At 47.5% G+C, this 22,572-nt stretch overlaps 1 pseudogene; it reads right to left on the bottom strand.

Annotated features, from left to right (window-relative positions):
- Positions 1 to 1,422: 1,422 nt before the first annotated feature.
- The window catches only part of LOC131926162 (charged multivesicular body protein 1B2-like), a 36,696-nt pseudogene continuing 15,546 nt past the window's right edge, over positions 1,423 to 22,572 (bottom strand).

Raw genomic sequence — 22,572 nt, 5'->3', positions numbered from 1 at the left:
CCAATTAAGTAGAATTCAAACGAACCACCAGGACCAGTGATACAGCACAGCAGAACCCTACAGCAGGGACATTGGTGACAGCATCCTCAGCCTTTCTCTCCCTTCCTCATTCATGGAGAATGCCCACGTCAAAGGACAGGACCCTGGGAAGTCCAATCTAATACAGGACCCTGCTGAAACCCATCCAGGTATGCTACAAGCTCCCACATGAGGGTGAGCTGTGACAACACAACCAAGAATACATGGGATTGGAGCAAGAGTCAATTCCGACCTTTTAGTGCTTATGTTACAAATATGTCCCTGATGTCCATCCACTGATGGACAGTAACAGGACATGGGCCCAGCTAGGCCACCTCTAAGTGAGCATACATTCCAGAAGAGGTCACATTCCAGGGAAGTCAGTCAGGAATACCTCGAGGATCAAAACATTGACAAGTGGATGAGTGTCCTTCAGCACTTGTGTTCCTCAAGGGAATTCTTGGTGTGTTTTCTACCTTGTCACATATGACTTGGTTTAACCCCAGCACAGTTTCCGCATACCTTCCTCAGATCTGAGTCTCTGAAGACCATTTAAGGTGACTCAGTGAATGTTAGCAACAATGAGATGTATGGAGCGATGGAAACTTCTCCTTAGGAGATTGTTATTTCACAACCACCTTCCACACATTGTGAAGAGAGTTGTCTTGAAGCATATTTGCTTGTTGGTGGGTACAGTAGGGAGATAACCTAGGAGGTACTCCTAGGGAAACTCAGAAATCACGTGTTGTAGATTTCTCAATATCACTGGTATGTTACTCCTATAGCTATGTGAATGTAAAACATTAGGCTCTTCCTCACTTCTTAGCTCAGCTCCTAAGAACCCTGGGGAGTCTCTGGGATAAGAGCCGTCTTATGGTTCTTGTGAGATAACTTGACAGCTTCAAGATGTGGACTGGTCGTGGAACTGGTCATGAATAGAGAACAAGCATGATTAGAAGGTTGGGACTTTGAGCCCCACACCCAGAACCCAGAACCTCAGAGGAGAGAGTGAGGGAATTGTCAGTGGCCAGTGCTGTGATCAATCAAGCCTACATGAGGAACCTCCTTTGATAGGAGTAGATAAGTAGCTCAAAATTCAGAGCACACAGTACTCATGTAGAGGACCCAAGTTAGGGTCCTGGTTCCTAGAGCATGTGACTTATACCCCCTAAAATTTAAGATCTAGGATGACCCAAAAATCTGGCTATTTAGAGTTCCTGGAGTCCCTTGTCTTCACTAAAACATATACCTACACATAAGAACTAAAGAGTCTCACACCCTAGCGACTAATGCCCCATGACCCCCGATCTGTGGGTGCCCCTGTTCCTGTGTCCAGTGTTACTGGGCCCTCCTTTGCCTCCCCATCCAAGAACTTCTGAGTTCATGTTGAACATGGAGAATCACTTATTTAACCTGAAGTTTGCTGCCAGCCTCTGACAGTTCATCCTGCTCTGTAGAAGCAACATTTGCATATACAGATCCTGTCTGACCCGGAAGTTCCATACTGAGATCAAGGGCAGCTTCCCCTGCCCTTTCCTGAAGCAGCATATTCACTTGACTCTGGGGGGGGGGGGGTTAGGGTGGTGGTGCAACTCATTGCATCTTCCAGTTGTGTTTGAACATCCAGTGTTTCAAACTGGTATTCAAGTTTGTCTATTAAGGCAGAAATCTTTTCAAAGTTCATCCTCCTCGATGTGGCATTCATAGACCTAAGGACACCTGCCATCCACTTTGTCACTCTGCCTATTGTTCCTGCACTTTGACCTCTGGCTGCAGCGGCATCAACCCTAGCACTTGCTCTCAAGAAATTGATGCTTGGTTTGTTGATAGATTGCATTTTCAGCATGGATTCTTGCAACTTCTGGACTGCCTTTCTGAATGGCCTTTTTATATCTTGGCCTCTTCAGTTTTTCTTCTTTATCACATTTCCAGGAATTCCTGTTTTGGAATTGGTGTCTGATCTTCCATGTGTGTCTGAAACATCCTTTGTTTGTGTGTGTGAATGTGTGTGTGTGAATGTGTGTATAAAGCTGCACTCTATTGAGAAAAATACCATGCATGCCAGAAGTTTAAACATTGTTTATATATGATACTTTCTTTTGCCTTGTTTATTTTGAAGTGCATTAAGAAATTTCAGGGAATTTCTACATTAGCAGATTTATAGTTCTTTATGTTATGTGTAAAGGTGTAAGAGACATTTTTGTAGAGGTCTTTGACAGAGCTAGCCTTAGTTATCTGTATATTATACATCTTTCTCAATTAGTACAAACATCTGGCACCAAACTACTACTAAAGTAATTTTGTCAGAATTAAGGCTCTTTTTTTAATTGCAAGTAATTTTCAGTCAAAAAAAAAAAAAAACAAAAAAAAAAACCAAGGATTTAAAAAGGGTTTAGCAGCAAATTTGAAGGGCCCCTGAGCCCTGAACACAAGGATGTGGATCTAGGCTAATGTGTCCCGAGTAGATATAGAATTTCCTTCCCACCCGCCTTGCCGTCGACTCCACCTCTGCCCAGTGGTGTCAATTCATGTACCCACTTGTTGCACATGTCATTTGAATTCCTGAGCTCTGTGAGCATTTCTATCTATTAGGAAAACCAATGAACACAGAGGATAACTCATAGCCAATGGGACACAGAAACGATGAACTTCTGCTGGCAATGGGCAGCACAGGTGAGAGAAGTCAGGTGATGGGACTTGGAGGTCTGCTGTGGCTGTTTCCTTCTATGGTATCTGTACCAAATGGTATTTGGCAACGCCCACTACTATGCGCTGGAGAACTGTTTAGTGTGATAATGGTCAATTCATGTCTAGTGTCAGAAGCACTGTAGATCATTTGTAACCCTCTGACTTGAATGGCAACCTTCAGTGGTTCATTTTAAACTGGACCAATCATTCCAGTGAATAAGGGAGCAGACACTACCATGCTGTTACCTGCATTATAGGAATTCTAATAGCACTCAAAAGTGTTGAGAGATTAATGTGACCAAGAACCTGAATTCCCCCATTTCATGTTGTAGAGACCTCTCTAATTGGCTCTGAACAGAACCTCTTCCTGCATAAACATTACTTATTTGAATAGCCAAGTCTTAACTAAAGCATTTTCAATAATTTTGGCTGTATACAATATACTGCAGTTTAAAAAAAAAAAACCATTGGTTTTATGTGTGTGTTGCCTGCATGGCTATCTATGCATTATGTATGTACAGAGCCCATCAGTGCCAGGACATCAAATCCACTGGAATAGGAATTACAATTGTGAGTCACAGTGAGGATGCTGGAATCCAAACCAGGTGTTTTCCTAGAGCAGCAAATGCTCTTAACCACTTTTAATGATTAATACACATATATGTTATGTGTAAAGGTGTAAGAGGCATTTTTGTAGAGGTCTTTGACATCTATGCCACCATCAATGCCACCACTTTTAATGATTTTAGCTTTTGATGATTTACTTGAGAGACTATCCCACTCTCCTCTCTGACCAAAGTCAGGTCCCTGAGTGTGGAGGAGTCAGGGTGGTGAGATCTTGATATGTAAATGCTACATCACTGTAAAGAACTTTCCTAGCATCTCATGAGATGTCTTCAGGGATTATATGACTGGATACTGAAACTGACCTGGGTACCACTCTTGACCAGTGTATAGCAAACTCCCATTTAGTCATTTTAATCCAGCACTGCCTCCTATCAGAAAAAGTCAGCACTCTATCATCACATTCACCACCTTCACTTTGGAGATGTTAGTGTGAGCAATCATTCAAGAAAAGGAGGATTTCTAGCATTAAATGTTCATTTGGTCTTTGGAAGTTGGTAGATAGACAGAAGACAGCAGGGCAGCTCGACCAAGAGCACTGACAGGCTCTGCCTCAGTGGATGGAGAGGAATTAATGGAAGGGTTCTTCATCACACTTCCCATCTGGAGCCTGTGTTTCCATCATGGTCCCCAGACAGTCTATACACCTCCACTTATCTTGGAGAACTTCTTACAGACATGCTTAATGGACCTCATGAATACATACAAGGAGATTGGGAACCAGGATCTCACCATGGTAACTAAACACTGCCAGGAATCCCAGTATTTCTCTAACATGAGCTCTGTCACAGCAGGAGTCTGGTGACCTGCCCTTTGGAGTCCCTGGGAGAACAAGTAGCTAGTGGCAAGGAAAGTTTGGTCGAGGAAAGGGTGGGCAGTGTTGCCAAAATCATTCTTCACAACATCACTGCCGACTGAACAGAACTTCATGTTTCAGGGTGAGCAAGGATCCCAATGGGTGGGCAGTCTAGAGACCAAGGAGGTCACAGTGTTGGTTTCTGCAATTCTTGTCCCCTAATTCTCATACCGTCTCCTCAGATCCTTAACTTTGGAGCTGAGGACCTAGGACCAAGCAGTGACTTTGCACAGTGGCCTCATCTGCATTGTGAACCATTCGGGGTATGGTTCTGCATTGCTACTTTGTACTTGTGACTCCTGGGTGTGCAGTGAAAACCCTGGCAGGAGGTTCTGTCAAGTGTCTGAGCTTCCTGTTCAGCAGTCAGCTCTTCAGCAGGGGAGCTCTCCCCATGCCCAGAGCCACCTTAACATCCCCAGACAGTGGGCAGTCCATCCAGGAACAAGTGCACTTTGGGATCCTAGGGATCCTGACTCCTTAGCTTCACCCTCCCTGAGATGTAAGTACATTTTCTAGTACAATCCTCAGTGAGAGTAGACATCTAAGGGAAGGCTGTTCTAGACTGCAGACCTACCCCCACTCTGGTCCCTGAAGTCCAGGTGACCCTCATCTCCCTGGAAAACACAGATGCATGCCATGATTGTCCCCTAGTGTCCTTGACAACTTGGAAACATTCTGCCCTGCACAAAAGTTAAGAAATCTTGAGCCAGGTGGTGGTGGTACACACCTTTAATCCCAGCACTCAAGAGGCAGAGCTAGGTGGATCTGTAGACCAGCCTGGTCTAGAGTTGAAATCCAGGACAGGCACCAAAACTACAGAGAAACCCTGTCTCAAAAAAAGTTGAGAAATCTTCCAGTTTTGACTATTTTAACAATTCTTTGAGAATATAACATCATACACCCCAAATCTCTTCATCTGAGACCTTTTATATACTCTCCTCACCCCTGAAATATCTCCCATAAGAAATCCATCCAAAAATCATTTTAAACAAAATAGCAGACCACCTCACTCCTGTCTTCCAACACCTCTTCATTTATCCTATAGGCATTGGGTGCTTCAATGTGTCACCCAGTATAACCTTAGTCCAGTGAGACCCACCCACAACATCTTTATTGCAGGGAGTCATTGGTCTAGGTCAAGGACTCTGGTAACACAGTCATCACTGGACCATCAAACTCCACTTGGATATCTTGCCTTTGCCCAGAGTCATGGAGATCCTGTGGTTATTGTTCCACAGGATCAGTCCCCTTTATGTACTCCACAGCTCACAGATGGGGTAGATGTTAGGGTGGGCCAGTCCCAGTGGCCTTGACTGACTAGATCAGCTACAACCCAGACCCACATCCTGAGCCTTGGATTGGTCCACCCTAAAAGATTTTTATGATGTAACATGCTGATATTAAAATTAATCTTACTACTTGAACTAAGTAACAGAATAGTTAAAGCTTCTCCCCTTGAAGACCATGGAACCATATACTATTACTAAGTTCCACAAGCCAGCAAAAAGTTCAGATCTGGACACAGCCAGATGCAGAAAGGCAGCAAGTGAGCTACAGCCTGTTAGTCCCCTGTTGAGCTCAGGATACAGTTAGAAAAGTAACACACATGGAGAGGGTTCTTCCTTAGGCAGCAATGCCCTTCATACATGTCCATCTCCTGTGACTCTGAACCCGAGCCCTGAGATGCTTGAACTTCAGGATTTTCATCCAAGTCCCTGTCATCAGGTTCAGGTGGCCTGATGAATCCACACCAGCTGGCCTCTAGTTTTCAGAGAAGACCTCAGGTTTTACCCCTTTTCCCAGTGCATTATGCTGACCCACTCCCAACACAAGGCATTGGCTTCTGAGGCCAGCCCCACTCAAGAGGGCCAAGATCTGGTACCCAGCCCTATCTGGAGTCCTGCATGAAGACTCATCATACTCATGCTTATCATTGGCAAGTAGCAGTTCAGCACATGGTTATCTACATCCTCCAGGGCATGGGCTTCAGGCAGAGCGAAAGAGTTGGTTTCCAACTTGCCTTCAGAGCCTCATTGGGAGGGCTTAAGAGACTGCAAGCCTGGGTATGTTCCCAAGACGGATGTAGGGTAAAGTCAACAGTGTCTTAGGCTATTCCTCTATACCTAACAGTGGTGCATCTGGGCTGCACTCAACTGAGGTCAAGACTGTATTGCAATGGGTCATTTTTAATGCAGACCCCCAAAGTACTCTAGTTGCACAAAATAACCAGCAGAGCTCAGCTGATGACAGATGTCCTCTCAACCACCCAACCCACAGAGCTCAGGGGAACATTTCAGAAGGGAAGTCAGAAGAGAGTGCTAATCCTGTGAGATGCTGCCTTCTGGACAGGACCCGCCTGGTGTACAGGATCTCAGAGCAGCTGTGGTTGTCTGCACAGGACCAAGCTGGTGAAAACTGCCCACATGACTTGGGCAGAGTCTTACACATGCTGCACACACAGCTGAGAAACCACCAGTTGAGGACTGGGGGATGAAGGTCACTTTGGGGTGGGGTTGTTTGGCCACACCCCAGTGGGTGACCCCACACCCATGTTGTCAGCACTAGCTGGATGGGCTCAGTTGGTTTAAAGAGAAATTTTTAAGAGCTTGTTAAGGGTTTCCTGGAACAAGTTGGAGTGGAGGTGTGCCTGTCCAGATGTATGGTACACATGTATTCAAAATAAAGATACATTTGTAACCAATGCTTTAATGTGTGGTTATTTAGCTGAAGAGGCAACACCAGGGAAGGAAGTTAAAATGTCCTATGTCTTTAGTATTTGTCTATACAATGGTCTGCCAAAGCTTATCAGTCTCCCAGACAGGACATTGCCTTCTGAATTTCCTACACTAGTCTTTCTTGAAGTTTGGACTTGCTCAAAGTGAGACAGTCACCAGTCACTCCTAGGATCTCCGGGCAATTCCTCCTGCCCCAGACCATTGTGAGTGGGTGACTGCCCAATTGAGCTGTTCGTAAAATGCCCACATATTCCTGGGCAGCCCCCTCCAGCTTTGGTACATGGAACCAGTGGATCCATGTGTTAGTAGTGTCCATGTATTTAGCAAACAGGCAGAGTCAGCTCCTCCAGGCCTCTCCAAATATCAACAGAAATGTTCAAATGCAGAGAGCATTAGTCACGACAAGCCCTGCTCTTTTGGCTTGCCTTTCTATTCACCCAGCTACCCTTTTCGTCCTTGGGGGAAAAAAGGAAGGGCATGTTTTTATTTCAAAGATTATGAGCAGTGCATTAGAAGCCCAGAGGCAGTAGGAATCTAGACTCATCCTGAGGATGAATTCAACACTGGGAGTCAGACAGGGCTTTCTGGAAAACACTAGGGATGTGCGGGCCTACCAGCACATTGCTGTCCTTGTTCCTTGTGTATGACAGTTTATCCCAGTGAGGAAAGGCAGTGTGATCCCACACCCTCTTCCACACAGGCTCCAAATTTACATAGATGCCTTTGTAGTGCCAGAATATTTCCCTGCAACATCCCTTTAGCAATCCAGAAACGAAGAAAACAAAACTGGAAGTGGACTGTGATGACTAGTTTTCTGTCAGTTTGACACTCTAGAGTTATTTGAAAGGGAATTTCAGTTAAGAAAATGCCTCCATAAGATCTGGCTGGAACGTATTTTCTAATTAGTGAGAGGGAGGGCCCAGACCATTGTGAGTGGTGCCATCCCTTGGGCTGGTGGTCCTGGGTTCTATAAGAAAGCAGGCTGAGCAACACTCCTCCATGGCCTCTGCATCAGCGCCTGCCTCCATGTTCTTGCCTTGTTCAAGTTCTTGCCCTGACTTCCTCCAATGGGCTATGATAGGGAAGTGTAAGCCCCATAAACCCTTTTCCTCCCCCAACTTGCTTTTGGGTCATGGTGTTTCATCACAACAGTAACCCTAAGACAACTGTCAACAGTATTCTAGAACAGATTGATTGGCAGCAAATATTTGGATTCTAGCAGGAAGTTGGGTTTTTTGTCAGCTTGTCACAAAGTTACTTGGCTAGACAACTGAAAAAAAAACCTCCATCAGATTGCCTGTAGGCAAGTCTGTAGGGCATTTTCTTGATTAACATTTGATGAGGGAGGGCCCAGCTCATGGGGATTGTGCTGCCCCTGGGCAGGTGGCCTGGGTTATGTAAAGAAGCAAGCTGAGAAAGCAGTCTGGAGGAGGCACTGAGTTAGGTCAAGCCAGTAAGCAGAGTTTCCTCCGAGTTTCAGTTCCTGCCATGGCTTCCCTGGGTGGGCTGTGGACCTGGGATAGGTAAGACAAATAAACCTTTTCTTCCCCAAGTTGCTTTTGATCATGGCATTTATCACAAATAGAAACCAACCCTAATAAAACCCAGGTGGCTTTATTGTTCCCATTTACTCAGTTCACCGAGCACATGGTCATGTGATGGGCTCTGCTCTTCCAAGCCTCACGTGATGCCAACCTGAGATCAAGATGTTTCGAGAGAGGAATATCTAACCCTAGTTCAGGTCTAGAGACAGACCCAGAGCCCAAGCAGGTGAGCTGCAGCCTATCCGCCGTGACTTGTCACCTGCTGCGGTTACATTTGCCGGCAAATTCCCTGTAACCACCGCTCTATCCGCAGTGAGTCCACTAAGTCAGGTACCGCTCCGCTCTTCACCTAGACCCCACTTCCTCCCACCTCCAGTTTGAACCGACATTCCTTGAAGCACTTAAAACTGGAGTTTCCTCTAAGCTTCCCATCACCACTCAGCTCTGGCTCACACCTACGCTGAACCGACAGTGGCATGAATTGATGAATTACGTACTTTTCCCAGTATGATAACTTTACACGGTGGCTCAGTCTACCTGTAGGCTGAGCGTTCTGCAGGCTCATCCTGTCAGGTGAGCCCCATCCACAGTGCCCTGACCTCTTTCCTTAGAGCTGCTTGGGCCACTCAGGTTCCTGTGCTTCCCGAATCCCTCTTTCCCTGTTAGGGGTATTTGTCTCCAGGATGGGTTTTTGGTCCTGCTGGTACCAGTCTTCACCTGGGCCATCACTCATGTGAAAGGTGCTCTTAGCCAGCTGCTGCATTTGTCAGGGATCACTTGGAGGAGGTAAGTGTCTTTAGGTACAGATCGGAGGTGAATGGAAACTCGTTGGACTGTAGCTGGCTTCCCCACATAAAAAAGTCACCCAGGAGAAACTGGGCTTGTTGGAGCCTTAATTCATCCTAATACAGTGTCCTTCCTGACTGCATAGCTCTTTGGTCTATACTGCACCTACATTCACTTTGGCCAGCCCTCTGCATTGAGCCTAAACTCAGGAGTCAGTGCCTGCATTTTTCCAGGGAAGTACTGGCTTTTAGGGAACACTCAAGAGTAACTTAAGCCTGTAAGACAGGTCGATGCAAGTATCCCATAGGCTGTCTTGCTTCCTGGTGTTAACTCCCCCACCACACACACATACGCATGCCCTCTTCCCCTCAAGTGAACAGAGGTGTATGACTATCTCAGACTTGGGACTCCCAGGAGCTGCTTTGCCATGACCCCAGGACAGCAGTCAGAGAACAATGCTCCTTAAGTAGTCCTCTAAGTGTCATACCCTCCTGCTATACCCATTTGGCGTTTTCTTTCTCTTCAGATGAGTGCATGCTCAAGAGGCCTTCTGGCTCATGGACCGCTTTGGCTTCCCTAGCAGCCCAGCTGATCCTGGCAGGCTGGCACCATTAGCCAGACATGAGGCAGTGACAATACTTAAGACTGTAGCCCCCATTTTAAAAATTACCCGGGAAGATAACTGACTTTAGCGTTCTAGCTGCAGGGTTTCCCACACCCCACACCCCAATTTTCTTTTCCAAGGCTCTAGTACTGCAGGGGCTTCCACCACCTCCCTTTTCTCCCCTTCCCCCACCTCCCTTTTCTTCCCCTTCCCCCACCTCCCTTTTCTTCCCCTTCCCCCACCTCCCTTTTCTTCCTCTTCCCCCACCTCCCTTCTTCCCCCTTCTCCTTTTTTTTTTTAACATAAGGACCGACCCCCCCCCCCCCCCCAACAGAAGGTAACACCCTAACAAGTTTCCAGAAAAGCCGCAAAGCTTGGAAGGTTTTATAATGTGTGAAGACTCACGCCCACCCCTGCTCCCAAAGCATTCTGGGCGGGAGCAGCCTGGCCTCTGGTTTCTCATAGGCTCGCCTCTCTCTCTCTCCCCATCAGTTAGTAGCTAGATCCCGCCCCTATCCTGGGAAGTCACCAATAGCAGTAAAGGAAGCTGAGAATTTACAACCAGGCTGGATGGCTGGATCTACGGCTCCTCCCACCACACAAACAGCTGCTTCCCATGTGTAGTCATCCCTTAATTGAAACACGGACCACCCTGTGCTCAATCCTACCTGGACTCTTCCTTCAGCCCCTGTGCTGTCAGGTAACACCTGGTGCCCACAAGCCCAGTTTATCCGTTTTTCTCTTCATTTTATGCCTCAGGCCTTGGGGAAGGGTTTCAGAGCATGGAATGTAAGCAGCTCCAAGAGGTATGTCATCTAAGAAAATGTGTTCTCTCTAAGGTACTGCTCCTGTTAACTTGCTCTGATGGTCCCAAGATTTTTCTGTTTGTGCTCCACCTCGTCAGTGGCATGGTCCAGAGATGCAGGAGTCACATCCCCATTAGTGCTCTCACGTGGACCAGTTTAGGGACTCAGGCTCCCATATGCTCTGAGGCCCTGAGGACAAGACAGAGTATGGGATGACATTTTCCAGAAGTGTCAGATTGGGAGGGCAGGCCACAGTGCCAAAGGACTTGGAAAATGAAGGGTGGCATTACATGCACCATGATTGGTGTCAGGTGAACTTGACTAAAGCCTCCTGCCCTAGGATCAGATGCTCTGAAGACACAAAAATGTGACCCTTGGGTGCCAGGTGCTTATGCTTTTCCTGACAGTAGCTTGACAGTTGGGTCTGTGAGCAGTGGCGCTTCCTTTCAGATTCAAAGAACTGCCAACTCCCTCCCCCAGCCTCCTTCATTCCCTTGACTCCTGCTGTCCCCGGACCAAGAATGCTGCTTATCTCCTTAAGTGAAACCAAAGCCCTCCTCCGTGGCTGAGATGTAGGAAGTTTGAGGAAGACAGCTCAGCCCCACATGTTCATCAAGGGTCTGTCAAGAACCTTCAGAGGTGGGGATGATGGGTGGGGATGACCGGGGTGGGGGATGAAGGGGGGGCCCTTGGAAGGGCCACAGTCTGGCTCTTGCTCCATCAGTGGCTTGTCCCCCCTCTGCCGCATGCCAGCACCACTCACACCTCCAAATAGCACCTGCTGTGCTTGCCTGCTGTCACTTTTGTCCATGTCATATTAAGTTTCAATTCTTATGTGTGTGTGCGTTTCGTATACATGTATGTCTGTGCACCGTGTGTGTGTGTGTGTGTGTGTGTGTGTGTGTGTGTGTCTGGTGCCTGAGGAGGTCAGAAGAGGGCATCAGATGCCCTGGAACTAGAGTTACAGATGGTTGTGAATCACCATGTCGGTGGCGGGAATCAGACCTGGAGGAGCAGCCAGTGCTCTGAACCCTTGATGGCTGTTGTTAGTCGTCAGCTTGACTACATGTGACATTAACTAAAACCCCAATGGCTGGGCACACACCTGGGGGAGTTTTTCTTAATTAAATCATTTGAAGTGCAAAGATCTACTTCTATTATATATATAATATATATATTATATATATAATAGTTATATTTTAGAGATAGGAGAACAAAAATTGAACAATTTAGGTGGTAGGTAAAAGTGAGTTTACATGTCCTTTTTTAAAAATTTTTTTATTCATTTTACATACCAACCACAGATCTCCCTTTCATCCCTCCTCCCACTCCCCTCCTCCTGCCTTTCCCCCCATCCATCCCTTATCCCCTCCTCAAAAAGGGCAAGTTCTCCCCTGGGGGTGACAGCTGAGCCTGGCACATTCATTTGAGGCAGGACCAAGCCCCTCCCCTCTGCATCAAGGGTGAGCAAGGTGTCCAACCATAGGTAATCGGATCCAGAGAGCCAGCTCATGTACCAGGGATAGATCCTGATCACACTGCCGGGGCCCCTCAAACAAATCCAGCTACACAACTGTCTCCCATATGCAGAGGGTCTAGTTCGGTCCCGTGCAGGTTCCACAGCTGTCAGTCTAAAGTTTGTGAGTTCCTATGTGCTTGGTTCAGTTGTCTCTGTAGATTTTCCCATCATGATCTTGATCTTGACCCCCCCCCCCCCCCCGCTCATATAATCCCTGGGAAAATCCATCTTTAGTATGGGCCATACCTTCTGCTGGCAGCCTACATAGAGGACACAGAAGAAGGAAGTCTTTGGTCTTCCCCTGCTTACTCTCACTCTTACTAGCAAGTCCGTTCCTTCACTGGCGTTAGAACCTACTTCTTCTGGATTCCTGCTACACTGAGGACCAGCTAAGACATCACCCAGCCTTGTGGAATGAGCAACTACTGCATTCTCGGACATTCCACTGATAGACAGCCATTGTTGGACTAGCTGAACCACAGCCTGTAAGCCATTCTAATAAATCCCCTTTCTGTACATACACAGATTCATTTCATAAGTTCTGTTCCTCTAGAGAATCCTAACTAATGCAGATTTTAAAAAATCAAATTCTTCCTCTTTTGGTCTTTGTTTGAACGTGATGACATCGGAGTAAGTTCTGGAATTCTGTAAGCTCTGGAAACAGTCCAGCTTCATACAGCTCAGCTTCGTATTGCCCAGCTGTACAAGATCAGGCTTACAAGATCAGGAAGGACAGATTGCTGGAGGGTGGGGCAAAAAGAGATTTGGGGCAAGAACTAGTCCTGTTCCCTCCTGCCCTAAGCCCTGCCTGTCACAGCTGAGTCAACTTTGAGGTCTTAGGAGGTGTGACAGAGTGTTAGTAAATGTGCATTGTCTGTGGCAATAGCTACAGGACACTGAGCGCTTGGGCATGTCCTGTGAGCTCAGTGGGCTTTGACGTCTCTGCAGGAAAGTGTGAAGATTATGCACTTATGACCTCTTAATGAGCTACCACTCAGAAAGCACAGGAATGGTGATCATCTAGTAAGTCTTAACTTGTCATCTAATGTTCTTGGCTCGGTAACACACGGTCACCTGCTATATTTACTGTCTTGGTTTATTTTATGTTAACTTGAAACAAGCTAGAGTCACTTTGGAAGAGGAAACCTCAATAGAGTGGCCTGTGGGCAAGTCTACGGTGCACTTTATTGACTGATGATTGATATAGTAGGGCCCAGCTCACTGTGTGGGGTGCTGCCCATGGGCTCATAGACCTGGGTGCTCTAAGGAAGCTGGGTGAGCAAGCCAGTAAACAGCATTGCTCTATAGCCTCTGTACCAGCTCCTGACTCCAGGTTCCTGCCTTGAGCTCCCGTCCTGGCTTTTCCTCCATGACGGACTGTGACATGGGACTCAAAGGTGAAATCATTGGTTTGATCTCAAGTTGCTCTTGGTCATGGTATTTATCACAGCACTAGAAACCTAACAAAGACATGCACTTAGCCCTAAGTGTGCACCATCAGCTGATTGAGAATTGCTGGGAATTTAGGGGAATTCCGAGAGCGCCTTAACCTGCCGGTATGCTCCTACTAACCGGCAGATTCCCGAAGTTGAGGGCCCTTGTGTGTGGCTCCAGTGCAGAGGCTAATTTATCTGTGTTCTTTAGATTGGAGGGGAAAGCTTCTCCTTGGTGGAGAAATAGCATCGCGATAAATGATTACTCGTTATGCGTTGGACACTAAATTAGACATGGTGGTGGCAGTTATTGTGTAATGCCAGACAAAGCTATCCTCTTGGTCTCTACTCGGGTCCTAGAATCCGTTCTAAGAGCTAAAGGGAAACCACGGTGGCTGCCTTCTCTGAGGAGAAATGGAGAAATAGATGAGTAACTGAAGGTGGAGTGCGTGGCAGGTATCTTTGAGGGAACGTGAATGTGAAGCAGCATCGTAAAGCAGCAGGCATGTGGGGTCCCCCAAAGCAGCAGGCACGTGGGGTCCCCCAAAGCAGCAGGCATGTGGGGTCCCCCAAAGCAGCAGGCACGTGGGGTCCCCCAAAGCGGCAGGCACGTGGGGTCCCCTAGCAGCAGGCACGTGGAGTCCCCTAAAGCCGCAGGCATGTGGGGTCCCCTAAAGCAGCTGGCATGGCCTGCCCATCTACAGCATCTCCTGGGGAGCATCTGCTATGGGCTGGGCCTTCCCAGAGGAGGAAGCCAGATACCCATGGCAGCTGTGATGTGTGTGAAGAGAGAAAATGGCAGATCAGTCTGAGGCTGTTCTCCAATCCCTGGCTTCTGTTCCTGTCTGTTCTGCAGGCTGGGGACAGAGGTTCCTTGAGAACTTCTACCTCAGAAGATGTCAGGTGTGGTTTCTGATGCAGGAGTCTGAGAAACTGCATTTTCAGCTGGTCCCCATGCTGGTATGTTGGGCAAATCTTGAGGAGCCAGGCTAAAGCCTTGGCGTGGAACAAGATTCCTAGGCCCTGCCAAGCATCCTGAGTAACTCCTGCCTGCTCTGTTTCAACTGGGACTGTGAAAGACTCCCCAGGAGCTATTCTCGTGAAGGGGAGGAACAAGAATCCAGGAGCAGAGACCTACCCCAGAGTTCTAAGTTGTCCTCTTGGGGGTCCCTGGGGAATGTCCTGTACTCAGGAGGCAGCTGGCACCCCACTTTACTTGAACCTTCTATGGAATGAGCTCTAATCAACCGCTCTGGTTCTGTAGCTTTCCCAACATGTGACTTTCCTGATTTGGGCTACTGACCAGAGCTGCCCTCTGCCCTCTGCCCTCTGCCCTCAGCCCTCTGCCCTCTGCCCTCTGCCCTCTGCCCTGGGATCTTGGACAAATGGAGACTCCAAGGCTGTCAGGTACCTCGTGCCCAGAGGACAGTCAGAGATGACAAGGGACCTGTCTCACAAAGCTTACCAGCTGCCCTGTCATCTAGTTAATTAACTGAAAAAGCGAAATGAGACCCTCAAGTCTCAGTGGTGTTGGAGAGGACCTTCGATGCCTCTGAATGGGGATGGCAGGGAGATGGGCAGTGCCGGGCTGTGGTGACATATCCCGTGGATGGCTGAACAGCCTCTGTTAGTCGTGGCTATTAAATGCCTTTCTTGGGAGCTGTTTTTGATTCCTGTGGAATAGATTAAGACTGTTTTGAGTCCCCTGGGGTCTCCTATGGAGCATAATTATAGCTGCACTGGAATCAGAATTCAGGTCAACAATTACCTTTAATGAGATGTCTGAAGAGCACGGTCAGTGCGGTGGAGGCCCTCGGGGGAGAGGAGAGGGAGGGGGAAGTAGTGGGACTATAAAAAGGTGTATTCTGTGGGAGAGAGAGGGAGAGGGGGAGGGACCGTGGAAGGAGACCAGCCAATGAGAGGCGTGGAGAAGAAGAGCTGGTTAGAGACAGCCAATGAGAAACAAGGGGAAGGGTGAGTAGAAGGGAGCCAAGGATGGGTCCTAGAGTGAACCAGGCAGATTTTCAAAGAACAGAAAACAGGTCAATAAACAAGACAGAGATTGTCTGGGCATCTGGGCATCTGTGGAGAGGTCTACCATCTGGGCATCTGTGGAGAAGTCTACCATCTGGGCATCTGTGGAGAGGTCTACCATCTTGGAGCCGGACGTTTCTTTCTCTCTTTTTTTTTTTTTTTTTTTTTTTTTTTGGTTTTTTTTTTTGTTTTGTTTTGTTTTGTTTTGTTTTTCGAGACAGGGTTTCTCTGTGTAGCTTTGCGCCTTTCCTGGAACTCACTTGGTAGCCCAGGCTGGCCTCGAACTCACAGAGATCCGCCTGGCTCTGCCTCCCGAGTGCTGGGATTAAAGGCGTGTGCCACCACTACCCGGCTGAGCCGGACGTTTCTGTTGTCTGTCAGGATACAGCAGGGAGTAACTGACCACCACTGCCAAGAACACCAGGCTTCTGTCCCAAACCCACTCCTTTTGAGCTGTGTAGCTTTGGGCTTATCTCTAAACCTGTCTGAGCCTGTTTCCTAATGTGTCAAATATTAAGCAGAGAAGTTTTGAAACACTCTTTGGAGTGGAGTGCTGTCTGGAGTGTGTCTGGTGGGCAATGATTACTGACTTAAGGAGGGGTCTGAGTGTGAGAGATATCAGCCTTGTCTAAGAGTTCAAGACCAGCTGATAGCAGAATTGTTTTGATTTGTCTGATTTCCATTGCTACCAAGGAAGATGTACACAAGAGACATGCCTGCTCTCCACAGAGCCTCTGAGCCATGGCCACAGACTGTGTAACTTGGGGCTGGTGCTCAGGGAGAAGCTACCCTCTATCAACCGTGGCAGGATTGAAGCACCATTTGCACAAACTTTTACAGGTCAGCCTTTTTCATTTCTCCCATGAGTGTGCAAGGGCACAGCCACTTGAGAGATCCCTCTGGGGGTGTCTGTGCCCCCTTGAGTAGCCTGGTACAGTCTCATGCACCCAGGAGCACACATTTAGCTGGAGGACAGTGACGGTCTGGCGGAAGCTGTTCTGGCTGTCCTTTGACTTCAGAATCTGCCAGTTAGAGCAGGAGAAAGTTCTCCCTGGCTTCTTGACTCCACAGGCCAATGACCACCCTGCAGGGATACTGGCTGGATCATTTCTCCTCACCCTAGGGAGGGATTTTCCTCTCCCTCTCCCTTCCTTTCCACTTCCTCCCCTCCCCTTTTTTGTCACACACCCAGTGTCTTTTCTGGCTCTTCATCCTTCCCAGCCATCTCTATCCTCTCTAGTCCTCCTCCTCCTTCCTCCATGCTTCCCTTTCACTCTGCCCCGCTCCACCCCGCTCCACCCATTACCCCTATCCCCAGCTTCTTTTCAGGGTCAAACACCATCTGTCACAGCCTGAAACAAACCCACACCCTTCACCTTTTCTAGGAATTCCCCTCCACAAACCTCTGGTATCTTGTGATGCTTCATCTTCCCTGTTAACATGATTGAATTTAGAATCGCTGTTTGGGCCATGTGGAGGCTGGCAGCCCATGGGGTCTGCGTGGTCATGGATCCACCTGCCATACTCCCTGAGAATGCTAGATGAGAGAAAAATAAACTCCTGAGTTGTCTGAACCATTAGTATTCAGTCTTCAGTTAAAAAAAATCTGCGTTTGTATTTTAACTGAGACCAGAAGCATTCTCTGTAATTGATCAGTTCTGCAGGGAAGGTGTGTGCCCTGTGGAAATGTCAGACTGACTCCTCACCTAAGGATAAGGGACTATGGCAGGCTGGGCCCTGAGTAGACTCAGAGCCCCAGGTCTATGTGTAGAAGCACTGTGATGTGTCTGAACTGTCACTTGACACTGGGAAGATCCACTTGGGCCCAAGCTAGTGCTGAAGCCAGAAGGGACGGGGCTAGAGGGGGCTGGTGTGTGAAGAAACAGAACAGGGAAAGCTGATGAAGAGCACTTTGGTGGGAGCACTGAAGGTCACCACGTGGTCCAATCAAGAGACGTCAGATGCTGAGGCAGAACATGGGAGTTAAAGTCAAGATGCACCTGAAAGTGAGGAGCTGGGGACCCTGGGGTAAGCTCCCCGGTGATGAGCCATGTGGTGATGGCAGAAAGTATGTGCCAATCAAAGACCTGGAGGAATGGGGAGAGGCTGTTCCCCTCCCATGATGTATCAAATACTATGCCCCGGCAATGTCTGAAGTGGCCAGCACCACTTATCCCAAAAGACAGTTTGGCTGTCACCCCTCCAGAAAGGCCTCCATGGTACCTGCCGTGCACACTCAGGGGTACCCTCCATCTCTGAGCATCCCCTCGACCTTGTTCTCTCAATGTAGCAATTATCGACCCATTATTGCACAGTGTGTAGCTGAACGTAAGAGTGTTTGGTAAAGCCAGCAATACCTGTGTTAATTACTTCAGCGTGCCCCGTGATCTCTGGCACATATTAGAGGCCCATAAACAATGGGGGTGGGGATGGGTGCTTACATGGTGAGGGAAGACAGTGTGAGGTCTTAGATATGACCGGGAATGGGGGTGGCCACATTACCTCCAGCCTGGTGAGATTCTGGGAGCCTCCAGGAATGGGGAGCAGGCATCGACGGCGAAGCTGACTTTAGCAAGGCGCTGGTGCTCTTACGACTGGCATCATTCCTACCATTCAGTAGCCCCATTGGCATGGTTTAGTTGTAAAATGTTTCCTATAGGCTCAAGTGTTTCAGCATCTGCTCTCCAGCTGGTGGTGCTGTTGTGGGGGTTGTGGAACATTTCTGGGAAAGACCTTATGGAAGGAACTGAGTCATTGGAGGGTGGGCTTTGAGGTTTGTGGTAGTTCGAATGGGCATGCCTCTCATAAACTCATGCTTTGGAGGTGTGGCCTTGTTGGAGGAAATACATCACTGGAGGCCAGCTTTGAGCATTTAAACGACTCATGTCCTCCGTTTGCAGACGTCTCTGTTTTGCGCCTGTGGTTCAGGGTGTGAGCTCTCAGCATCCTGCTCCAAGCTGCACACCTGCCTGCTTCAGTGCCTCCCCAAGATGGTAACGGACTCTTATCTCTCTGGATACGTAAGCCCAGATAAACTCTTCTTTCTCTAAATTGCCTTGGCCATGGAATTTTTATCAAAGCAATAGAAAAGTAACTAACACAAGGGTGGTGGCTGAGCCCTGCTCCCGACCCGTTTCTCTCTGCTTGATGACCCACTGAGATGTTAGCCAGCAGCCCCATACTCCTGTTACCGTGCCTTCTCCACAATGATGGACTGGATTCCTTCAAACTGTGAGCCAAAACAGAGTGATAAGAAGAGTGACTGGTACAGCCATATAATAGTCCCTAAAAGGGATGATTATCAATACCCAGAGGGACAAACAGTTATCCTGAGCATCAGACCCTGCAGATCCCAGGTCACTAGACACTCATTCTGCCTAAGTTTCATCCTTGAACCCTTGAAGAGGAGAAGGGGTTGCAGCCCCCTCCCCATTACACACACACACACACATAACACACACACACACACACACACACAACACACACACACACACACACACACACACACACACACTACATCTGGAGACGTGTTTTCTCTGGGGAAGAAAATCAAAAGGCCACATTTAAGTGTAGGGAGAGGATCCAGGGAGGGGACTCACCTGATGGCTTCTACTCCAGTTTAATCATTTCGTTACTAATTAATGGGGTCATTACTGCATTTCAAAGAGAAAGAACTATGATTAAAGGTTAATGCCATTGGTGCAATGCATCCCACCTGAAATTACATTATAAAAATGTCCAGAGTGTTTAATTGAACCTATAAGTAACAGTGTAATTACACTCAATGTATGTGCCTCTGCATCTATTTGCTCCTCTTTGAGGTGCAGAGAGCCCACGTGGGCCAGTTAAAGGAGAGCAGAGTGATTTTCTAAAACTCCTTCCCCATCACTCTAGTCTCCATTGTTATGTCCACACCCCCAGGGGATAGGTGACCTGTCACCATAAGCCTGCAATTCCCTTCTTCAGTGTAACATGTTCGTGTATATGTGTGTGTGTGTGTGTGTGTGTGTGTGTATGTGTGTGTGTGAGGGTGTATGTCTCTGTGTGTGAGTGTGTCTGTGTGTGAGTGTGTATGAGTATGTGTGTGTGTGTGAGTGTGTGTGGGTGTGTGTCTGTGTTTGTGTCTGTGTGAGTGAATGTGTGTTTGTGTGTGTGAGTGTATTGTGTGTCTGTGTGAGTGTGTGTGAGTGTGCATGTGTGTGTGTATGTGTGTGTGTGAGAGTGTGTGTGTCTGTCTGTGTGTGTATGTAGTGTGTGTATATGCTCCTGTATGTAGGAGCCAGGGGACCACATAGCTGACTCCTCAGATGCTGTACATCTCGTTTTATTGACAAGGTTTCCTGCTGGCCTGGAGCTTGCTCATTCAGCTAGGCTGCCTGACTGGTCAGCAAGACCCAGGGACCAGCCTGTCTTTACTTCAGTGCTGGAACAAGTCCACACAACAGCACCTGGCTGTTCTCCACGGTTCTGGGGATTGAACTCAGGTCCTCCATGCCTCCTCCACAGCAGCGTAACAGGTTATAATGTCAATATGATGCCTCTGCTGGATTCTGGGCACTCACTAGCACATGCCAGGGCAATGGCTATGCTCAGGTGGCTCTTAGGTCCCTTCGGCAATCTGTCCCACCATCCCTAGGGTGCAGACTGTTAATTAAAAACACTAAAATCCCCATTATTTTCGTTACCATTTGAAGCAGCCCAAGCTGCAAGGAAATGCCCATCTCGCTGCCACTTTCCCGACAATACCGCAGTGAGAATGAGTGGGAGGGGTCAGTCTGGGTTTAAAAGGAGGAGGAGGAGGCATTTCAAGAGAAGAAACAGTGTTTGCAAATGAGAGGGTGTCATGAAAGAATAACATGGGTTTGGAGAACAAGAGTCCCTTGGCAAGACGGACGTGACCAAGCACAGGCAGCTGCAGCTTCCTCAGCCCCTCCTCCACTCCCCCACCTTGCTGGGGTTAGCCACTGTACTGGCCTCACATGTTCACCGCCAAACGTAACTGGCTGCACCCAGTTACTTTGGGTTATTTAAAGACTTTTTTTTTCCATGGCAGCATTTTTTTTTTCTTGATAATAGCCATTCTGATTGGGGTAACATGGCATATCAAACTAGTTTTAATTTGCATTCCCTTAATGGCTAAGGATATTGAACATTTTAAAACAACAAATATAAAAGATAAAACAAAACCATCACATAGAAGTTAGACAAGGCAAATCAATAGAAGGAAAAGAGCCCCAAGAGAAGGCACAAGAATAAGATCCACTCATTCACACACTCAGAAGTCCCACAAAAATACTAAATTGAAAGCCATACTATACACACAGAGGACCTGGTGCAGACCTGTGGAGGCCTGTGCTCGCTGCTGCAGTCTCTGAGTTCATATGAGATCTGGGCAGTTGATTTTAGAGGGCTTTATTCTGGTCTCCTCCATCCCCTCTGGGTCCCATACTCCTGCCTCCTCTTCTGTGGGGTTCTCTGAGCTCTGAGGGGAGAGATTTGATGGAGGCATCACATTTAGACTGGTGTGTTCCAAGGTCTGTCTGTCTCTGACATGTCTGGCCGTGGTCTCTGTATTTGTTCCCAACTGCTCCAGGAGAAAGCCTCTCTGATGATGGATGAATAAGGCACCTATTTATGAATATAACATATCATCACTCATTTATTGTTACTTATTATTATTATTATTATTATTATTATTATAGCAATATTTGGTTTTACCCTAGGTCTCTGGCCTATCTAGTCTCTGGTTCTTGGTCACCTAATCAGTGCCAGGCATGGACTCAATCTTTAAGTGAAATCAGACATTGGCTGGTGACTCCCACAAGCTTTATGCCACCATTGCCCTAGCATATTTTGCAGACAAGACAGACCGGAGGTCAGAGGTTTTGTGGCTGGGTTAGTGTTTATATTTCCCTTTTGGTAGCCTGCAGAGAACCTTCCCATACCAAAGACACTAGAACGTTGAGGTGAAGGTTCTATGTAGGTGCCAGTTTGACCAACCTCTCAGTAAATTGTGTTGGTCTTGTCTTCAGCAATGAGGCCTTGCTGTCAGTTGGTGGAGAGCAACCTATTGTCTTGGCAGCAGGCTGAGTTGTTTGGGGGTTTCCGTGGGACCCCTTTGGCCATCAACTCAGTCGGACCCAATCCCAGTACTGGGAGCTTCATTTGGTGACAAGAGAAGCCAGTGGGTCTTGTTCCCCTCATTATTTGAAGACTCCATTGGGATCCCTTCATAAATTTTAGGAAGTTTCCACTGCACTAGGTTTCCATAAAACCCTTCAAATGCCCCTCAGTTCTAGCTCTCTCTGTTCTCCCTCCCACCCCCAATCCCATTTCCTGTTCCCACTCTCATATCCTCCCCCTGCTCCAGTCTACCCATAAAATATATTCTATTTTCCCCTCCAATGATGATCCATGCTTCACCCCAGACCCTTCCTCTATAACCTCTCTAGGTCTATGGAGTATAGCTTAGTTATCACTTAATGGCTAATATCCACATATAAGTGAATACATACCATATTTATCTTTCTGGGGCTGGGTTACCTCACTCAGGATGATTTTTTTTCTAGTTCCATCCATATGCCTGCAAATTTCTTGGTATCATTTTTTTTAACAGCTGAATAATACTCCATTGTGTAAATGTACCACATTTTGTGTATCCTTTCTTCTGTTGAGGGACATCTAGGTTGTTTCCAATTTCTGGCTATTATGAATAGAGCAGAAATGAACATGGTTGAGCAAGTGTCCTTGTGGTAGGATGGAGCATTCTTTGGGTGTATGCCCAAGAGTGGTATTGCTGGGTCTTGAGGTAGATACAGATTCCCATATTTCTGAGGAACCACCATATTGATCTCCATAGTGGGTGTACAAGTTTGTACTCCCACCAGCAATGGAGGAGTATTCTCCCTTATTCCACATCCTCAAC

The sequence above is a fragment of the Peromyscus eremicus genome, chromosome 16_21 (genome assembly GCF_949786415.1).
Source record: "Peromyscus eremicus chromosome 16_21, PerEre_H2_v1, whole genome shotgun sequence".
Taxonomy (NCBI): Eukaryota; Metazoa; Chordata; class Mammalia; order Rodentia; family Cricetidae; genus Peromyscus; species Peromyscus eremicus.
The sequence above is the reverse complement of the archived record's forward strand: the minus strand, read 5'-3'. Positions and strand labels throughout refer to the sequence as shown.